This window comes from Gorilla gorilla, chromosome 19 (genome assembly GCF_029281585.2).
Source record: "Gorilla gorilla gorilla isolate KB3781 chromosome 19, NHGRI_mGorGor1-v2.1_pri, whole genome shotgun sequence".
NCBI classification, from domain to species: Eukaryota; Metazoa; Chordata; class Mammalia; order Primates; family Hominidae; genus Gorilla; species Gorilla gorilla.
This window is the reverse complement of record NC_073243.2, coordinates 38,906,986-38,924,063: the sequence shown is the minus strand read 5'-3', so window position 1 is coordinate 38,924,063 and position 17,078 is coordinate 38,906,986. Positions and strand designations below refer to the sequence as shown.

The 17,078-nt window shown below is 38.5% G+C and overlaps 1 long non-coding RNA gene across 2 annotated transcripts in view; it reads right to left on the bottom strand.

Annotated features, from left to right (window-relative positions):
* LOC129527964 (uncharacterized) overlaps window positions 1-17,078 on the bottom strand; it is a 127,257-nt gene that overhangs the window by 92,922 nt on the left and 17,257 nt on the right. For both annotated transcript variants that reach the window (XR_010131752.1, XR_010131751.1), the window contains exon 2: window positions 12,144-12,229. This is a non-coding gene — a long non-coding RNA (uncharacterized lncRNA). The remainder of the gene's footprint in view (window positions 1-12,143; window positions 12,230-17,078) is intronic.

The window sequence follows — 17,078 nt, the reverse complement described above, 5'->3', positions numbered from 1 at the left end:
GGAAGGCCAAAATTGAGAGTAATGAACTAGGGTATATAGCAGAAGAAATTTCTAAGCAAAATATAGAAGGAGCCGATGGTTAATTTTAGCTGCTTATGCTGAGATTTTGGAGAAAAACAATAATTTAAAGACAGAATTTATAACTAAAATGAAAGCATAATGGAAAGATTTGGAAAACCCTCAGCCTAGGAAAGTAAAGAGTGAAAAAGCATGTTCAGGAGAGGAAACCAAGGGTATAATACGCCTACAAATCATTTGCTAAAGAGATTAGCACAGATAGAAGGGAGTCAGGTGCTATTCCTCAAGACAGTGGAAAAAAAGACAATGGAAGGCATTTCAGGGATCTTCAATCCTACCACTCCCATCATAGGCTCAAGGGCACAGGAGGGCAGAATATTTCAGGGGACAGACCCAGAGTGCTATTTGCATCCCAGCACAGCACTTCTAAGCCTCAGGTATGGCTTATGCTGCAGCTCAGGAAAGTACAAGTCATAAACCTTGGTGGCATCCACATGGTGCTAATTCTGCAGGCTTACAGAAAGCAAGAGCTGTGGAGGCTTGGCAGCCCCTACCTAGACTTAAAAAGATATTCCTATTGTTAAAAGCCTGGGGGCCTAGGCAGAGACTAATTACAGGGGCAGAACCACTGCAGAGAAGTCTCACTAGACCAATGCCAAGCAGAAATACAGGATTGTAGCTGCTGCAGAGCGCCCCCATCAAGGCAATTCCTAGTGGAGCTATGGAAGACATGCCATCACAGAGAGTCTCACTACAGTAATATCTAGTCAAGGGAGCTCAGCCACTGCAAAGTCCCCACCAGGGCAATGCCTAGTGGCATGGTGGAAGTGAGGTCACTGCAGAAAGTTCCCAAGAGGGCAAGGCCTTCTGAAGCCATGGTAGTGGGACTGCCACTGAGACCCCGGAACTGTAGAGCTGCCAGCACGCAATGCCAGCTTGGGAGAGCTGGGTGTACTCAGCCCAGCCAAGTCAAAAGGACAGAGCTTCCCAGTGCCCTGGGGGCCCAACCCTTCCACCAGTGTGCAGAGGATGCCCAACAGGGAGTCAAAGGAGATTATTTTGAAGTCTCCGGACCCAATATTTGCTCTCTTGAGTTTCATACTTGCTTGGGCCCTGTTACCCCTTTCTTCTTACCTATTCCTCTCTTTTTGAATGAGAATGTGTACCCCATGCTTGTCCCACCATTATATTTTAAAAGCAAATAACATTTTTATTTCACAGGCTCACAGATGAGATTTTAGACTTTAGACTTTGGATTTTTGAGTTAGTGCTGGAATGAGGAAAGACTTTAGGGCTATAAGGATATAATAAATGTATTTGTACGTGAGAAGGACATGAGTTTTGAGGAGCCAGGGACAGAATGCTTTGATGTGAATGCCCCCTCCAAAACCCATGTTGAAATTTAATCCCAAATGTGACAGTATTGAGAGGTGGGACCTTTAAGAAGTGACTGGATAATGAGGGCTTTGCCCTCATTAATGAATTAATTGATCAATGAATAAAATGGACAGACTTCGAATAATTGTCCTTCTGTTTCTTAGCCAGTATGGAACATTGAGTCTTTAAATTACTATTGTACTTGCAACAGCTACAGGTATCCTTATCCATAGGCTTCTAATTTTTAGAGAATAGAGGTTTTTTTGGTTGTTTTTTAACTGAAGAGCCAAACACTATATTGAGTTTTAGCTTATTTACTTTCTAAGGCTCTGGAAATGTCTGACACATATTGAATACTTTCTAAATTGGCAATTTTACATTTCAACTTAATTTTCATTATTAAATTCTCTATTTCAGGATGGATCCAATTTACAATAAGAGAAGATACAGTTCTCTACTTCAGCTATAGTTTTATGGTAGCTTCTTGAGTATTTCGTGAAGTCTATTTTTCATCTTTGCTTTGTTTATAATTTGAACCTTTTAAATTTTTCTATCAAAATGTTTTCTTAAGTTTCCTTATTGTAGTTAATTTTAAATGTTTATTGCTGTTTTAAGACAATGTTTAAAAATTTTACATAATTGGTTGACAAATCTTTCCTATCTTTCTGCTTACTAAGCATTTTCTGTAACTAAGAGGCTAACACTTAGCTGAACTAGTTGGTGCAGATCTGTGGTAGAAGAAATCAAGTATGTAATAAAATTTTGACTTCCATAACAATGATCTACCAATATTCTGAAAATTTAGCATAATCCTTTATCATGGCCCTTAACTTGTCTGTAGACCAGAATTTTTAATTCATCCTTATGGCCTAGAAATTTTATGACTTAATTATTATTGCCCTGACAAAAGAGTAGCTCATTTAGAATGTCAGGTGAAGCTGAGTAGAAAAAGAGAAAAATGCAAAGAGGATAGGTCTCAAAAGTTTACAAAGTCTTTGAGAGAGACTCTCTTGGAGTTAGAATTATTTTTCAAGGCTTTGGAATATCAATTAGAGGAGACTATTGACTATTTGGTATTTTGTCTCCTAACTTTTTAGCATTTCTCTTAAAGGTATTAATTTAAAGATTTGGACATGTCAAAACATGACATTGTTATTCCAAGACAATTTTTCTTTTTGCCGTTTTTCAATAAAAATGAAAAGTTAAAATTATGGTGCTTCTTAAGGGAAATAGAAGTTATTTCAGGAGGAGGATGAGGCATTCACATGGACAAACCCATAACACACAAGAGAAAGAAGCCACTACAGTCAGTTTACATTGTGAGGTTTTGAAGGGTGTTAAGTTTCCCCAACCAAGAAGAAACTATACAAGAGCCACACAGTCAACAACCTGACAATTCTTGACTCCATAGAAGGGACAAAAAAAAGTAAGCTTCTTTTCCAAATTAACAAGAAAAAGGGTACCCTCATAAAGGATTTATAGGAGTCCCTAGACAATGTTTGACTAACCCTTTTTTCACCAAGTGATTGCTGGTCTAATGGACCTCCAGCCTTTAGTTCTTAAGGCCACCTTCATTGTTTTGGAAACTTATCTGGCCTATACTCCCATATGTTCTCTATGAAACACTCCTTTATACACCCAATAGAAACAGACAATCCAGGATAAAACAAAACACATGAAACAAGACTTTGTACATACAGACAAACAAAATCAAAATTAAAGCAAGGAGCAAAAGAATAAGCATGTTAATAGTAAAAAATATATATATATCAAATGGCATACCTCCAAAACAAAAGGTCTAGTTGTTGTCTTATACAAAGTCCTAAGTCTAATTGTTTATTGTATGGTTTATATTAATAACCAAAAAAGGCCTAATTGCTTTTTGCAATGACCTAGGCCTAAACAAAGACCTATTTGGCCACAAATTCTAGAATAACAAAATAAATTCAGCACCAAGACTCAATGAAACTAGCCAGAGATCACATTGTTGTTGAGATTAACTAACTTGGCAACATATCTGAAGGGTAAATAGAATTTTGGTACAAGGTGTCCAGTGAGTGCATCTGTTGGCCTAATGGTCCTCTAGAAGGTTGCCAAATGAGGGGCTTTACAACAATCTTGGTAGAACCTCCATAATTGTCAAAAACCACCATTCAATATCTAACATACGAAGACAAAGTTAACTTATTGCTTGTTACAGTAAGAGATGTGGGTCAGGCACAGCCTTTTCAAGCAGAACAAATGGCTGATCTTATATAGTGTTTCAAGAAAGCATAGCATTCAGGAATTGGTTGACTCTCAGAAACATAAGTAGGTTGACATCATCTGTAGAAGTGTGATTACTCAGGTGAGACTATTATTGATTGGGTAGCACTCAGAGACATGCTTGTTGGAGTGAGTTTGTCCCTGATTGGCTGACCTTCAGAAGTGAGATTGACAGAGTAGTTGGATTGCAAAATTGTGTTTACTGAGGTGAATTGTTTGATAAAACAGATTTAAAACAAGTTATAGTGGCTACTTGTTATCATGGCTTCAGAATTATCAATCTTTTCCTATGTTTGTAACAACCTTCTTTATTCTCAAGTTCAACAATATGATCAAGGGAGAAAGAAAAAGCAATAGAAATATTGGAGGCTATTCATGGCTCAGCATGGTGGAGCTCTGTCAAAAATGGTACACCTTACCACTCAGGAACAGGTGTCAGCCTTCCAGTCAGATGGAAAATGTTTGGTATGAGTGAGATTCCTGTGGGTAGGTTGTACTTTGTATGGATGAGCCAGTAGAAGAAGGAAGAGATTCTTCTGAAAGAGTTATAGTTGAAATCAATACATATTTAGGAAACTTCAAAACTTCATTCCCTATTGAGATTATCACTTATTGTATACAATATTCCTTTTAGAAAACATATTTGTAAACCATATATGTAACTTTGTTAACAGAGTATTCTGTATTCTGCTTTTATGTTCCCTTACTTGTTTTTCTTCTTTATTTGATGATTATGGCAGGGTTCTCCTCAAAGAACTTCGTATTCAATATGGTAAGCCACTTCTAGTGGTAATTTATTAAATCGTCTTCATTTCCAAGGCAACTGGTTATAATGTTATTTGTGACCACAGACATAGAAATTCATCATAGAACTAAGCATTAGAGACAGTAACTCCAAGTTTATTTTTGGAAAAGAAGAGGAAGAAAAAGATAGCATCAGTATGATTAACAGCTTGATCTCTGGATTCAGACAGTTCCTGGCTCCTCCACTTATGAGCTGTGTGACCTAGGGCAAGCGACTAAACTTCTCTAAGCTTCTGTGTTCTCATCTGTAAAATGATGATAATAAATAATATCTACTTTATATGGCTATTGAGAGGATTAAAAGCAATAAATTACATAAAGAGCTTAGCATAGTTCCTGGCACATGGTATACATCTAATAAATGTGCTTTACCATTTTTGTAACTAATTTTTTTAAGTATGAAAAGACTTTATGCTAAAATACATAATTAATATGCTTTTCTTTCCTTGTTTCAATTTGTTTCTGCATAAATAAAAATTATTTTTAATATTCTGAAAACATTTACAACACAAAAAATCTTAGCGCTTCACAGCCCTTTATGATAAAAAAAAAGTTGATAATTGTGTTAATATATTTATGATAAGAAACAGCTTTACTTGGATAAGATAACAAGGATGGACCTGTGAGGTCAAAGAAATGTATGAGTTCATTAAGTGTGGCTTAACTATCCAGGGAAGGTGGTTATTTATACTCCTAAAGAGTTCATGCTCCAGCAACTCTCAGTACCTCTAATGACATAATATATGGAGACACGGACCACTGTGGGAGAAAATGATGAAGTGTCCATTTGGGACAGGGCCTCCTTATTCTCATGAATTGCTCAAATATGTGGGGACATAGGACTGCAAAAGGACAAGTAATACTTTTATGAAGTCTGTGGCCCATACCATTGCACCCTGGGAAAAGGAAAGAAAAGTTCTGAACAATTCTGTTGAGCAATTACCTATTGAATGAATATGCCATAATATATTTAACCATTCTCCTACTGTGGAACATGTAGTTTTCCCCCATATTTTTTCCTTTTACCTCATAAATGATGATGCCACAAGCATCATCTTTGTATATAGAGCTCTTTTCCTCCACTGAAGCAGCATGCTGCAATGATAGTGAGGCCACACCCTGGAGCCATACTGTCTAGCCTCAAATCCCAGCTCTGCCATTGACCAACCATGTGATCTTAAGCAATTTGTTTAATCTTTGTTTCCCTCAGTTTCCTCATGTGTAAAATGGAGATAATAAAATTCCCAGTTCATATGGCTGCTATGAAGATTAAATCAGTTAACATATGAAAGGCACTTAGAAAAGTGTCTGGCATTAATTCAGCATGTAGGATTCAGCATCTAGGTGGTACCTAGAGGTGTTCCTTGACACTTACTATGGGGTTACATCCTGATAAATCCATCATAAATTAGAAATCTCAATGGTTGAAAGTGTGTAACTGCGAGTTTCCACTTGTTTCTGTTGCCCAGAATGAATTTTTATTTTTATACTTTATGAATTTTCTAATTCATTACCTTATTGTTTTTAATGTGAATTTATTTAATTGCTACTGAAGGTGTTTCGTAAGTTAAGTGACTATTTCCTCTTATTTGAATGCTGTTAGTGCCCTTTTGTTTTTAGGGGTTTGGTGTTAGGCTTTAGTTTTTGTTTTGTTTTGTTTTCTGTTGTTGTTTTCTTAGTTGTTTGTTTTGAGACAGAGTCTCGCTCTGCTGCCCAGGCTGGAGTGCATTGGCACAATCTCAGCTCACTGAAACCTCCACCTCCTGGGTTCAAGCGATCCATGCCTCAGCCTCCCGAGTAGCTGGGACTACAGGCACTCACCACCACACCTGGCTAATTTTTTTTGTATTTTTAGTAAATACAGGGTTTTTCCATGTTGGCCAGGCTGGTCTCGAACTCCTGGCCTCAAGTGATCCTCCTGCCTTGGCCTCCCAAAGTGCTGGGATTACAGGCATAAGTAAACATGCCCGGCCAGGCTTTAGTTTTGACTAAAGACTGACGTATTCAAAATTTCATTACTTCATCTGTCATATTTAGTACAAGTAATTCTCTCAGTCTCTTGTTTTCTTTTTAAGCTCCTTTTATTGTTTTTCACATTATAGATATTTTAAATGTTTGTATAGTTATGTGTGTCCATCTTCTATTTTTTCATTTCTGATTGCTCTCCTCTTATCTTCTTATTTTGTTACAATTTGGTTTGTTAATACTTAACTTCCTGTAGTTTTCTCCTAAAGGGCAGAGACTCTGTTAATCATCATTGTATCTATATGCCTAGCCCAGTCCCAGCATGTAATGAACTACCAATAAATATTTGTGGAATGAATGAGTAAGTGAAGGAACAACTGAATTGGCCCCAGCAGTCCACAGACCACACCCACTTGAGATTACATAATAAGGTCACTTTTTCTTTAATAGCCAACTTATAAAAACTATGAACTTGCATTCCATAGGCTACAAAAAAACTATTCTTCCAGAGGATTTCCTTCCCATGGATCTGTTAAATGTTCCACTAAATCAGTACTACAATCATTTGTCACTGCTATTAGAGTCCAGCAAGTCACTTCTGCCATCAGATAACCAGCTTCTCTAGAATACTACTCTGCCCTATGAGTTATTCTCCAAGCATAGACTCTGATCCCTCCCTTAATTATCTAAAGCACAGGTAACACATGAATAAAACAATTAACAAAAATGTACTGCAAACTTGGGTATGAAAGAAGTACAGTGCAGGCTGGGCACAGTGGCTCATGCCTATAATCCCAGCATTTTGGGAGGCCGAGGCAGGTGGATCACATGAGGCCAGGAGTTGAAGACCAGCCTGGCCAACACGGCAAAACTCTGTCTCTACTAAAAATACAAAAATCAGCTAGACATGTCAGTGCACACCTGTAGTCCCAGCTACTTGGAAGGTTGAGGCACAAGAATCGCTTGAACCTGGGAGGTGGAGACTGCAGTGAGCCGAAATCGCACCACTGCACGCCAGCCTGGGTGACAGAGTGAAACTCTCAATGCAGTGTAGATTCCAACAACTACTGGAAGGAGTTACTTTGGGAACACAATGTGGCAATGGCCAGCTCACCCCACCAACAGAAGATCGCCAGGCATCTCCACACTCTGGAACACTGGCCCTAAGAACCGCTGTGGTGGGAGTATGTGTGTGTGTGCAGAGAGGAGAAAGAGATGTAGAGACAGACGAAGAGATTCAGAGAGAGATCTTTCCTCTTCAAATCCATGCCCTGCTTCTTTTGGCTGTTGCGAAGATTAAATGAGTTAAATTAAATAATTGACAGTGGGAGCACCCACTAATGCAGAGTACGGTCTGGCTCCTATGGCCAGACAGGAAATGATAAAGGTCAGCAGTACATTTTACAAGTCTGAGTTATTCTGTCTTAAATAACACAAGTCTGAGTTATTCTGTCTTAAATACCACTATGTGAAAGGCACCAGTGCTCCAAATCCAGGTGGTATTATACCAATCCTAGTCCCCTGATTCCCTTTCACAATTTTTGTCTCCATAATAAAGAGCTGAGATCTACACAACACTCTTGGCATGGTCCAGTGAGACAATCTCCTGTTACCAATTACTTAGACAAAACTCTCTCTCTCTCTCTCTCTCTCTCTGACTCTCTCTTCCAAAATAAATAAACAAACAGTACTTTGCAAGGACAATTCAGCCAAAATCCATATTCTAAGGCTACATATTTTCCCCCTCTGATTTTGAAAGGATATACACAAGCCACTAAACCCAATTTATACTTCGAAACGAAACTTGTCAGCTTACTAGAAACTTCAATCTCCTCAAAAAGCAACAAGTGAGTACTTGCTGTAGATGTGTGTAATTCAAAAGGCCTATTCTGGTAATTCTCCCAAAACAAAGAAAGCCTGCTCCAAAGATGAATCAATGACTCCATCTTTATAAAAAAAAAAATCTGGCAACTTTTAAATGATTTAATGCCAGGTTTCCAAAAAAGTAAAGTCCTGATGTGCAGCCTCTTGCAGAATGAATAAAGTAGTGTGAGGTGAAGGTCCAAGTTAAAGTTTTTGCATATTAATATCTGGTTGTCTTAGTCCGTTTTCTGTTGCTATTGAAAAATAGCACAAACTGGGTAATTTATAAAGAAAAGAAATTTGGCTGGACACAGTGGCTCATGCTGTAATCCCAGCACTTTGGGAGGCGAAGGTTGGGAGGATCACTTGAGCCCAGGAATTTGAGACCAGCCTGGGCAACATAGTGAGACCCCACCTCTACCATAAAGAAAAATTAGCCAGGTAGTCCCAGCTCCTTGGGAGGCTGACGTAGAAGGATCACTTGAGCCCAGTAGTTGAGGCTGCAGTGAGCCATGATCGTGCCACTGCACTTCAGCCTGGGTGACAGAGTGACCCTGTCTCAAAAAAAAAAACAAAAAAAAGTGTATTTCTTACATTTCTGGAGGATATGAAGTCCAAGGTTGAGAGGCCAGCATCTGTCAAGGGCCTTCTTTCTGTGTTATCCCATGGTAGAGGGCAGAAAGATAAGAGAGCATGTTAGCAAGCAAGAGATCAAACTTGAAGCCTCAACTCCTTTTTATCCAGCAGTAATCCATTCATGAGGGTGGAAAATAAACATCTCCCATTAGGTCTTATCTTCCAACATTACTGCATTGAGGATTAAGTTTCCAACCCATGCTGTTTTTTGTTGTTGTTGTTGTTGTTTTTAGAGTCAGCGTCTCACTGTCACCCAGGCTGGAGTGCAGTGGCTCACTGAACCCTTAAGCTCTGGGCTCAAGCAATCCTCCTGCCTCAGCCTCCCAAACAGCTGGGATGACAGGCATGAGCTACCATGCCCTGTTGGTTTTCTTACTAGTTCTTAAATCATGGTTCTTTTCTTAATTACTTCATTACTTGCATAAGCTGACTTCATCATATCTTTAACATCTATGTGAACTAGGCTATCTATCTGTTCAATTACCTCTTACTTCATTTTTTAAACTCATTCCATATCATTTCCACTCATTTCTTTTAAAATCCTAGTATCTAACAAGAATAGTTCCTCCTTATAATTTTTCTTCTCTTAGAGTACTATATGAAAATTCTGCCCATTTATTTTGGAAAACAGTTTTGGAATCATTTTATTGAGTTCTATAAAGTATTCTTTGGTTTTTAATAGGAATATGGTAAATCTATACATTAATTTGGGAAATATTTTCTTTACTATTCATAGTCATACTATGTCTTTGCTTTCATTTGGGTTTTTAAAAATTATTTCATTAAAGTTTTTATATTTTTGTGAACCCCAAAAATCGGAGACAGGTCTCAGTTAACTGAGAAAGTTTATTTTGCCAAGGCTGAGGACACATGCTCGTGACACAGCCTCAGGAGGTCCTGATGACATGTGCCCAAGGTGGTCAGAGTACAGTTTGGTTTTATACATTTTAGGAAGACATGAGACATCAATCAACATAGGTAAGATGAACATTGGTTCCATCTAGAAAAGGCAGGACAACTCGAAGCACGGAGGAAGCTTCCAGGTCATTCTTTTGTTTGCATTCTTTTGAGTTTCTGATTAGTCTCTCCAAAGGAGGCAATCAGATATGCATTTATCTCAGTGAGCAGAGGGGGTGACTTTGAATAAAAATGGGAGGCCGGTTTGCCCTAAGCAGTTTCCAGCTTGGCTTTTCCCTTTAGCTTAGTGATTTGAGGGCCCCAAGATTATTTTCCTTTCATAGTTTATAGCTTTCAACATTCCACATTAATTTCCATATATTTTATCATTTGCTGACATTGCGAATAAGATCTCCTTTCAATTAACTTTTCTAGTTGGCTATTCCTGATATTTAGGGAAGATACAGGTGTTTGCAGATTTATCTTGTATTTGCCCGTTTCACTGAATGTTTTTAATTTTGCTAATAGTTTTGTTGCAAGTGGGGATGGCTTAATTTGGGTCTTCGATTTCTTCAAATAACTTTGTTTCCTCTTTTCCCAATATTTAATTCTCATTGCTTTTGGAGGAATGATTACCATCAGCATTAAATTGGAAAATAATGATAACAAACAGCCTTTTGCTTTGTTTACTTTTTTTTCCTTTTTTGAGACAGGGTCTTGCTGTGTTGCCCAAGCTGGAATGCAGAGGCACGATCACAGCTCATTGCAGCCTTGACCTCCTGGGCTCAAGTGATCCTCCCACATCAGCCTCCCAAGTAGCTGGGACTATAGGTATGCATCACCACGCCCAGCTAGTTTTTTAATTTTTTGCAGACACAGGGGTCTCACTGTGTTGCCCAGGCTGATCTCAAATTCCTGGCCTTAAGTGATCCTCCCGCCTTTGCCTCACAACGTGCTGGGATTACAAGCATGAGTCACTGTGCCCAGCTGCTTTGTTCATTTTTTAAAGGAAAATGTTTCTAGATTTGTTCTACCCTTTATAAAACTTTAAATTCTTAGTTTTTCCTTTTTTGATGTAATAAAATAGCAAAACTATATTCTAACTTAACGTATTTTAAAACTGGATTTTTGAATTTTATCAAATGTTGTTAGAGGCTTTTATTGACATATGGCTTTATTATTGAAGTTACTGATCTGTGATTTTTGAGTTTCCTTTTCATTGAATCATTCACTGATTTAGAGACAGAATTTCCCTGATTCCCCAATCTTGAGTAGCCTCCCCTCTCACTCTTTATCACATCCTTCATTTTGCTCTCTTCATGGCAGTTATTATTGTTATTTTGAATTAACTTGTTTGTTTACATCAGGGGTCCCCCACTCCCTGGCCGAAGACTGGTACTGGTTCGTGGCCTGTTAGGAACTGGGCTGCACAGCAGGAGGCAAGCGAGCATTACTGCCTGAGCTCTGCCTACTGTCAGATCAGCAGCGGCATCAGATTCTCATAGAAGCACGAATCCTATTGTGAATTGCATATGTGAGGGATCTAGGTTGCATACTCTTTATAAGAATCTAAGGCCTGATGATCTGAGGTGGAACAGTTTCATCCCAAAACCATGAGGGATCTAGGTTGCACACTCTTTATAAGAATCAAATGCCTGATAATCTGAGGTGGAACAGTTTCATCCCAAAACCACCCTCCTACCCACCTCACCCATACACTCCCACACCCCCAATACCCCCACACCCCCCTACACAGCCCCCACTCCAGTCCCTGGAAAAACTGTCCTCCACAAAATCGGTCCCTAGTGCCAAAAAGGTTGGGGGCCACTGTTTTACATGTTATTGTCCGTCTTCTATGCATGGCGCCCTTACTGGTAATGCTTGCTTTGAAATCTTTATTGGTCAGATCATCTTTGCAATATTAAATTGTGATACACCCTGATCTAGCATTACAGTACTATCCTGGAGCTAATAGAATCCAAAGCTGCTTCCTAAATCCTGGCTTTTCCTGCAGATTTCTTTGCAAGTCATCTCTGTGCAGAAGTGGCCTTTCACTCAGCACAGAGTACTACATAGAATTCACGTTCCTCAGTTTCTGAGCTAATGTTCTGACCTCCTCTAAGTCTTGCTGCTAATGGACACTGGGAGACCTGGGATTTATGTATACTTCGATTCAAAGATTGTACATATAAGAACCCATAATTGTTATATATTTTTGGCAAAAGATAAAGTATTTCTAAACAAATAATGAGATCAAGATAGTAGCACTAGATAAAAAATAACACCTGGATTCCAGCCCAGATGTTTTCACTATTTACCATGTGATCTTGGCCAAGTTAGTTATCCTCTTAGAGTTCTCTTCTGTAAAATGAGGTTACTGCATTAGATTTGTCGATGCCTCCGGCTGCAATTTAAAATGAATAACCTATTAGAGAAATGTATAAAATTAATATTAATAAACTACTCATATCTAAATTGTTAAAGTAAACCTTGGTAAACCTTTAGGTACTGCTGTCTTATCAAAATATGATGATGGGATAGTGGAATTTTTGTATCCAAACATCAAGTCATTTCTTCCAATTAAATCTCACAAATCATATGATTTGGAGTAGTACCTCTGCAATGGAAAACTCTGGGGTAGTCTCTCTAGCTTCTCTGCTTGTTCTAGGAACTGCTCCTCCCTCTCTTTTTCATCCTCCCATCATAGTGCAGCTATAATGTGACCCTTCCTCCTGGCCACAGCTAAACATCTGTGTGATCCAGGTGTGGATACCTCACCTAATCAGAGCCAGTGAGTCCCATCCTCAGGAATTTGGGTCTTGGATAGGAAAAAATATGGAAAGCAAGTTGGTCTCTCATTCTTGAAGCCATAAAGTGAAAACCTTGGTGTGCTAGGCAGATATGTTCCCATGGAAAAGATGGTCTACAGAAAAAAGAAGCAAGCAGAGAATCTAATATTGCTGGTCCCTAGGCTAGCTGGCTTCTTATCTGTAGAGCAGTTTGTTCAACTCGTCTCGGTATACTTTATATAAGTTCTTCCTTTTGCCTAAGCTGGTCAGAGTCTTGTTTGGTGCCTTCTCCCCCCCAAAAAAAATAAATAAATAAAAATAAATAAAATAAATCTAAAAGAATGCAACTTCTAATAAGATGAAATCTCTCATCTTCAGATAATCTTCCCAGCAGGTATGATTACTTTTCCCATAGCCCTGTTCATCTCTGTGACTTCTATGAGAGTGCCTTGAGTTATCTGCTCACATTACCCCTTCCTTTTAAATTGAAATTTTCCCATTAGCTTAACTAGTATAAGATGTACTTTCTCCAGCAAAAATTGATCTGTGTGGCTTAGAGATATTTTCACCTTGAATCTGTCACTTCTGAGCCCTTCTCCTTCAGATTCTGTTGCACAGAGTAGTACAGTTGTCTGTTAAAGAAGATTTTACAGGATCTTAGACACTATGTAAACTATGTATAGATTTTTGTTGCACCTGTAAGATGGGCCTTAATTTCAGCTTCTCAGATCTTGAAGTGAGAGAAAAAATAAAAGATGTGTGATAATTTGAGAGAAATAATCTTTTGGATTAAAACAACTTAAGATATAGTAGAATCATGGTAAATCCTTGACGTAGCAATGTGATGGCCTCCTACTTCCTCAGCAGTCAAATTCTAGTATTATATCCACAAGAATTACAAAGTAATTATGCACTCCATATATCAGAACATACTTCTGAGGAAAGAATACAAATTATTTGAGCAAAAAGTCATAAATATGACTAACCAGCATAGAGAAAAGAGTTAATGAGGAAGTGGGAAAGGTGTTAAGGGACAGAAATTAATAGCTTATCCATAACTATTGTTGAAATTTTCCTTTGTTTTGATTTTTGTAGATGTCTTATCAACTTATATATTCTTCATAATAAAATCCCTAATGATTTTTCTTTGTAATTTATGCAAATATGTATGCCTTCAGAAAAAATCCAATTCCCAGATTAGAAAGCCTTCCTTCTGTTTAGTCCTAAGGGACCGTGAGATATGTTTTTCCCCACAGGCAACACAAGCCCTGTGAAATGGAGGCAGAGCTTTCATGCTTTAAAATTCATTTCTCTAACTGTACAATCATTACCAGTATGGGCAAAGCAAATCCAAATTACCACTTACACTTCAGGCCAACTAGAAAAGAGACAGTTCTCATTTTAGAATTCTTTAAATCTTCCCTGACAGGAGTGCTAGAAAAAGCATAACATACGGAATCACAAATTGGTCTTTTGACAAACTGCCAATCTATTGACCCCTAAAGGAAGAAAAACAGTGAATACTAAGGACAAAACAGAAGTAATAGCTGAGAAGTGCAGTTGAAATTGAACTAAAAATGCAGAGGAAGAGAAAAAGAAGCCAGTCCAGCATAGGTATGACTTCAGACCCCCAAGGGGAAACTTCATAAGGAAATCTTTCGTTACTTTAAAAGTTTGGAAGTCATCTTCGTAGCAGAAAGGCTCCATGGTTTGGTGGAAAGCATTGATGCTTGGATATTATGACTCCAGAATTTCTGGTACAGAAATTAAAAATTATAAACAGACTTTCCTATTGCCCTTATTTGGTTTCTATCTCAAGGGATAATTTAAGAGATATGTATATAGGAATCTTGACTTTTTAATCTGTAAATTTTGCTATAACAATCTAGGTTTGAGAACATAAACTTTTCTGGATAGAATGTCTCTTTTTATGAAAGCTGTGAATTCATGTATAAATTAATTTTGTGCAGAATTTTCATGACATACAAAACATGAAAAATGATATGGCAGATTATTTGGACCAATTACATGTTATTCCACATGTAATTATAATAAAATTATAAGTGACTTCTAAATTATTAATGAAATTGAAACTAAATGTTTAAAATATTTAATTCTAGTTGTAAACCTGCTAACTCAAAATTACATATAGTCACACACGGAACTACTTTTTTTCTTACAATCAAAATTAAAAATGAAACCATGTTTAGAATATCATTTAATGGCTCTAAAAAGTAGTATCAGGCTGGGCACTGTGGGTTATATCTGTAATCCCAACATTTTTGGAAGTGAGAGGATCATTTGAGCCCAGGAGCTCTAGACCAGTCTGGGCAATAAAGTGGGACACTCTCCGCACCCTTCTACCATAGTCCCTACAAAAATGAAAAAAAAGAATGTTTTTAATTAGCCAGGCATGGTGATGTGTGCCTGTAGTCCCAGCTACTTGAGAAGCTGAGGCAGAAGGATCACTTGAATCCAGAAGTTTGAGGCTACAGTGTGCTATGATTGTGCCACTGCACTCCAGTCTGGGCAACAGAGAAAACCCTGTCTCTCAAAAAAAAAAAAAAAAAAAAAAAAAAAACAGGAATAGAAACAAGGTCTTGCTCTGCTGCCCAGGCTGAAGTGCAGTGGCACAATCTCGGCTCACTGCAGCCTTGGCCTGCCTGGCTCAGGTGATCCTCCATTTCAGCCTCCTGAGTAGCTGGGACCACAGTTGCACTACCAAGTTGGGCTAATTTTTTGTATGTTTTTTTCTGTAGGGGTAGGGTTCACTATGTTGCCCAGGCTGGTCTCACTCCGGAGCTCAAGCCATCCACTCGCCTTGGCTTCCCAAAGTGCTAGGATTACAGGCATGAGCCATGGCGCCCAGCCTATCTGGTCTCTTAAAAAATAAAATGAATTTAGGCTGGGCACGGTGGCTCACACCTGTAATCCCAGCACTTTGGGAGGCTGAGGGGGGCGGATCACCTGAGGTCGGGAGTTCAAGATCAGCCTGACCAACATACAGAAACCCTGTCTCTACTAAAAATACAAAATTAGCCAGGCGTGATGGCACATGCCTGTAATCCCAGCTACTCGGGAGGCTGAGGCAGGAGAATCCGGGAGGCAGAGGTTGCAGTGAGCCGAGATTGCGCCATTGCACTCCAGCCTGGGCAACAAGAGTGAAACTCCGTCTCAAAAAAAAAAAAAAAAATTTTAAAAGTATTTTTAGAGTAGTATCAAATATTTTGGTTTAAGCTACTACATATATTTTTGTCACTTCTCTCTTCTGAAAGCACCTAAAACTGAGAGTAAATGTCTTCCATTTTTTCTAAATTTTGGAAATGGAACTCTTCTATTTTTTCCAAATTCTGCTCTTAGAAGAGCAGAGAAACCTGAAATCAAAGTTCCTAATACCATACTGAAGTACGCTGATTCTCTCCATAAAGCTGGAGAAGGGCTCAGGAATTGGAGGTACAGAAAAGGCAGAGATGCAAGGTGGGACTGACAGAGGGAGAACCAGTTGAAAAGAGCACTGGAGCCCTACCTTATGAAGCCAGCTAACTACTCTTGTCTCACCCTTCGGGAAGGAGGAGGTTTATTTTCTATGGCATTTGAACCAGTGAGGCCTCAGATTTGAGGACTCCAGGAACACAGAGAGCAGGGATGAGGCACCAGCCAGAAAATAAGGGACTAATTAGTCATAATCAACCTTCCGCCTCTAGCCCTATAACTCCTTCCAGGTGCCACGACACAAGGAATCATTCTTATTCCTCCCAATCAAGATATCAGAGGAGCCTTCTATGGAGACCCAGAAAGTCCCTCAACACAAAAGCTGTCTTAATGTCCCACATCCCTCAAGAGATGCCCACCTGTCTACAAGTTCCTCATTACAACACAGCTTCCAAACAGCTTTTCGGTGCCTTACTCTTAAATATTTCTGAATGGAGAACCGAGCCTCACCAGATACTTAAAGAAAGCCTCCAAAATCAAAGGCATAAACAAAAATGATCAGAAGAAAAAGAACTTGGTGGGGGGGTGGGTGAAGAATGCGGGCAATAGAAGAAAACTGATTTTTAACACTGATTAGTATCATGCAAGAGATAAGAGAAGACTAACTCAGTCTTTTACCCCCATGCCTTTCAACAAAAGATCTAAAATTGAGATACCTTTAGATAGCATTCTCATTAAGTTTTGCCATTATTTGCCACTAGTTTTGCTTTGTTGGGATTAAACAATATGCCCAACTCATCTTTATTTAATGTTTTCACTCAAAATATTTATCAATACTGAGACATTTCTAAAGAAAAAAGTTTGTATTCCTCCATTTTGGCTATACTGTTAATAATGTTAGTAGAACTGGCATTATTTTCAATTCACCTAGAACAAATTATTATTCACCCCAAGGAATAAAAATACTCATAGTTGGAATTTAGTTGAGTGCTTACTTTGAGCTAGGCACTGTGACAAGTCCATTACATGCAT